We start from the raw sequence: 5,072 nt of genomic DNA, 5'->3' as shown, positions 1-5,072 counted from the left end.
GGATCCTACCCTGGGGGTTTTTAAGAGGAGGCTAGATGAACACCTTGCTGGGGTTGTTTGACCCCAGTACTCTTTCCTGCCATGGCAGGGGGTCGAACTAAATCTACTCAGGTCCCTTCCAACCCTAGAAACTATGAAACTATTTATAGGAGTGCAGCCAGGCAGTGTGGAGAGCAGCGCCTCACAGGTAAATCTGTGGAGCAGAAGGGGCATGAGGGAGGGAAAGGGTATGGGGGGAGCAAATCAAGACCCCCCACAGTGAGGGAGGGAGTAGGCAGGGGTTGGGAGTGCTGCCCAGCTAGAGTGGTGAATGGGATCCTGGGGCCAGGGTGGGGAGCAGGATGAAGCCACAGGCAGCTCATCCAGGGTATCGGTGTCCTGGCACTTAAAAATGGCAGCAGGGTCACTTGAATAGTAAAGCTTGAGCTTTACTTCAAGCACAGGGATGCTTCTAACAGGAGCGGAGCTGAGCGCTGCAAAGGCGGATGCAGGCTGCCTGCTGTGAGCTTGGGGTTCTCTGCCTTGCTGCCTTTGCCCCAGGAGGCACGTGCTGGCTGCACATCCCCTGCCCACCCAGCAGCAGGAGGTACAACTCACCTCCTCCCACAGCTGTGGGGCAGGCAGGGGATGCACAGCCAGCACATAGCTCCCAAGGCAAAGGCAGCAGGGTGGAGAGCCCTGAGCCCACAGCAGGCATCCCACCTCTGCCCTTACCTCATGTATAAACCTGGGGGGAACATTCTCCCTATGCATCCCTCTGGGGGTGGTGCAGCAGCAGGAAGCCACCCCACTTCCTCCCTCCTTCCCCCCCCTGTAGTCTACCCCCCGACACCCCTTCCCCCCAACAAACTCACATGCTCCCCGCTGCTCTCCAGGAGTACACGGGACAAGCAGCTAATCTGGTGCGCCCCCATGCCCCTTGGGTGAGCTGCCTACAGCTCCATCCTGCTCCCTGCCCCTGCCCCTTCCCCTCCACAGACTTACTTGCAGGGTGCTGCTCTCCACGCTGCCCAGCTGCACTCCTGGCCACATGCATGCGTGTAGCTGTGCACATGCACACTGCTCTGCCCAGAAGGTGTATTATATTTATCAGCACATTACCAGTTACACCAGCCAAAAAAACCAATAGCTGCTAATGTTAATTTTCCTTTTATCAGTGCCAATCCGATATGGCACCAATATATCAGTGTACCTCTAATTAAAACAAAATTGTCCATTTTAGAAATTTGTTTTTGCAGATGGCAGTTATCTTGAATAGCTTAAATCTCTGATGTGGACTTATGCACTAATGTCTCTCTCTTCCCCGCTCCCCCCCAAGTGATTGTACAGAACATGTCAGAAAGAAAAGGCTTTCCTCGGTGAGTTTGACTTCAATTACATTTTCTAGGATAAAATATTTTATCACTAGAAGCTACTAAAAGTGTTCTTGCTTTTCTCATTAGCATAAAGAAAATCCACAGAATAAAAGAAAATGAGGTGCCAGTGCCCACCTATGTTTCTATTTCTAATTATAGTTCTTGTTGCTTTTATAATTCACTCAGGCTATTTAATTGTTTTTCTCCATATCCCATTGAAATAGCTATTTGCTAGATATACTGGTCAACTGACCAACTATTTTTTTAATTCTCTTAATGTTGCATCATGGAAAGAGGATGGAAATATGCAACAAAATCTGACATAATTTCCATAGAAAGATTTATAATTAAAAAGAATATACCTGGCCTCTCAGCAGGTAGCTCTTTGACAAAAAAGGGAATTATGTCTATTTAAAGGGGCAACTTATGTACTTTATTATCTACCAGAATTGGAAGTTTTTAAAACAGTAAAGGAGGCGATTCAGAAATGCAGAGTGACTTATAGACATGAATCTTGCTTTCTTATCCCTTTTCTAATATCTGAATCCTATACACTGCTGTTGCCAGATAGAATTCTGAATGGCCTTGCCATGCAGAAGTCTACATATCAGGCTGTTGTGGTATTTGAAGTCCTAGTGGTTGGGAAGCAGCCATAAGGAAAGGGAGAACTGCTGCTTGTGACAGCACAATAACTGTTGCTCTATAGCTGTCATGTGTGCTTGATCCTGTAGGGACACAAGTGTGCTAAATCGCCACAGCTTTGACCCTGTTTGAAGCAAGGTTAACAGTTGCAGCGATTTTGTTACACTTGTATAGATTCACAGACACCTAAGGGGTTACAGCTTAACAGCTGCTGTATAGGCCAACCCAAGAAGTGGCTGCTTCTCCCCTTCTGAAACCACTACAAATGTCCATCCTCTAAGGCATGTGCTTTGAGCACCCTGCTTATAACAGGAAATAGTGACTACATTGCACATATTACTAACGCTACCTCCACTTTTTATGAAGTGGCCAGTTGTTGGACCCCAAGTTAGTATCTTCTCAGCTATTTTAAATATTTATTTTTAGATTTTAAAGGTTCCACGCAGTCCCCTTCAAGACCTTGGAAGTGGAAATGAATTCACTCAGGTAGACTGATATTTTATTTAAGTTAAAATATTTGCTCTGCTTAGTTCTTTACTTTTTGTATGGGCTACTTGACAAAACAAGTTTCCTTGTTTTGAGAGGTAGGAGAGACCTAATTAGCAATTATTTCAAGTATTTCAAGGAAAAGTTTTGCTGTGCTGCCACACAAGTCTTTTATAAACTACCCTAATTAAGCAATTCTAGTCTTGAATCAGAAGTCCTTGATCAATAAATGGGACCAAAGAGAGCCATATAGCTGTGAATCAATGTCTTAACATTCCATTATTCTGTTTACATTGATTTTTGCATCAACATGGCAATGTCATTATAGTGACACAATATAGTTACTGTAAAAGTAAGATCTTATGCCAATGGTTCTTGGCTAGGGAATCATAGCATGCAAGAGTGTTGCAAGAACCTTGGGGAGTTCCATGGTACGGTTCTGCTGCCACGACACCCAGCTGGAACTGCCCCATGCATCTTGTGCACAACCAGATTTGGTAAGGACTGTGGGAGGAGCATGGTGGACCTGACCAGGAAATACTGTGGCAGGACTGCATACTCCTGCCTACTTTAGGTTTATCACGGCTCTAATGCAGGCGGAGTGTGCACTTGTGTTGCAACCCTTCCTGGTCTGGCTGCGCATGAGACATATGGGACAGTTCCACTTGGTGGTGGCGGTAGCAGCACCTCAGTGGAGAATCACTGAGGTAAGCTGAAGCCCTATAACTGTGGTTCTTGATCAGAATGCTGCCAAATTTTAAAAAAAGTTATGGAATGATGCCCTGAATCTAAAAAGTTTGAGAAACACTGTACTCTGTTCTGATTTTGTAGTGGGGCTAGGAGGTTGCTTTTTACTTCCTTTTCTACTACATCCATACTGAAATTGATGCATCCTTTTTCATCCCATCCTTCCTGACTAGCTGCAGGGATTGAGAGAAATTCTGTGAAATCTTGCTGAGCATCATTTATATTTTTTTAATATGTCAAGTAATGAGAGAAACATATCATTAGTGTTTTGCTTGCTGTGCTGAATACAAGATTGATTCCTGAAAGAGCAGTTCCACAAGAGCTACTTGCTGCGAAGGTGGGATGTAGAAATCCAGAAAAGGGAAGAAAGGGAAAAAAATAGAGATTGCAGGCTATTTTGTTCTTGATAAATTAGATGTGGTTATAGCAAAATTTGCAGCAATTGTGATTTAGAAAGCGCAAATGTCAGGCACATCTTAATATTAGTATCAGGCAGTGTTTCCCAACTTTTTCCAGCCAAAGGCACACTTAGTAAAAATTTTCCGTGGCACACCTGGTAAAGCAACCCCCATCCTCATACCTATTGTAGCTCATTGCCGTGGCAAAATTCCGTGGCGGACCTGTTCATTTCTGACAGCAGACTTTTGTGCCATGGCACACTGGTTGGGAAACGCTAGTATAAGGAACAGCCAGTGTAAAAAGAAATCCTTTAAGGGCTGCAGAATTACCATTTGCATATGATTTCCAGGCTTGTTGCTCTAATTAGCTGTTAAAATATGTCAACATATGTATAAGTGTGTCACATATATTGTATGCCCAAGCTTTCCCATGAAATGTTGTACTGATTGCATTTATATGGAATAAGAACTGCTACCTGTTTTCCAATCAAATGGTTATGCCCTTTACATTCTTAGGATTACCATGCCGAGAAACGTCGGAAGAGCTCTCGCCGTGTCAGCTTTGCAGACACCATTAAGTAAGTTCAGCTGGGAGACTGATTGTATGTCACAGGCAATATGCTGGTAGCCACCAAAAACAAGACGTGTTCATAGGTTTGTAGGAAAGTAGGGCTGGACGGGATCTTACCAGGTCATCAGGTTCAATTCCTTGGTCAAAATAGGATCATCCCTTACTAAATCAACCCAACTAAGTGTATGTCTGACCTGCTCTTGAAACCTTCCAAAGATAGACATTCTACAATTTATCTAGGTAGCTTGTTCCAGTGCTTTACCATGCTTACAGGCAAAAAGCTCTTCCTAAACTCCAGCCAAATTTCTCCTGCTGAAGCTTGAGGCTATGGCTTTTAATCCTTTCCCCTACTGCCATAGGTAAGCCCATCTCCATTCTCTCTGTACTAGCCTTTCAGGAATTTGAAGTCTTTTATCAAATCAACCCTGAGTCTTCTCTAAATTAAATAACCCTATTAGGGGTGCACCAATAAAGATTTTTTTTGGCCGATACTGATTAATAGTCTATATCAGCCGATACTGATCTGATTGGTGATATACAGCCCAGCAGCTTGGAGAGCAGCGTTTGGCTGGTAAGTCGGCTGGGGGGAAAAGGGGCATGGGGGGACTGATTGAGGCCCCTGCACTGAAAGAGTGTGCATGGGGTGGGGCGCGGGCAGGCACTGGTCAGCCAGGGCGGGGCAGGGCACAGGACAGAGCCACATAGGTTGTCTAGGTGGAAGGAGGGCAGATCCCATTGCTATGTGCACCCCTAGGGGAGCCATGGAGGTCGTGCGCCCCCCAGATCCGTGCACAGGGCGAGGGCCAGGGGTGGTGCTTGGCTCTTCCCAGTGCGGGGTTGGGTTGGGGCTGTGCTTGGGGTGGGCAGCAGTAG

General features: G+C 45.4%; 1 protein-coding gene across 1 annotated transcript in view; it reads left to right on the top strand.

Moving 5' to 3' along the window:
• The window catches only part of KNL1 (kinetochore scaffold 1), a 54,638-nt gene that overhangs the window by 1,189 nt on the left and 48,377 nt on the right, over nt 1-5,072 (top strand). Inside the window, exons 2-4 of the mRNA XM_019551983.1 lie at nt 1,319-1,358; nt 2,424-2,483; nt 4,145-4,206. The gene's annotated coding sequence lies outside the window, so the exon portion shown is untranslated. The remainder of the gene's footprint in view (nt 1-1,318; nt 1,359-2,423; nt 2,484-4,144; nt 4,207-5,072) is intronic.

The sequence above is a fragment of the Crocodylus porosus genome, unplaced genomic scaffold, assembly GCF_001723895.1.
Source record: "Crocodylus porosus isolate Cpor-Errol unplaced genomic scaffold, CroPor_comp1, whole genome shotgun sequence".
Classification (NCBI taxonomy): Eukaryota; Metazoa; Chordata; order Crocodylia; family Crocodylidae; genus Crocodylus; species Crocodylus porosus.
This window is presented reverse-complemented; position numbering and strand designations above follow the sequence as displayed.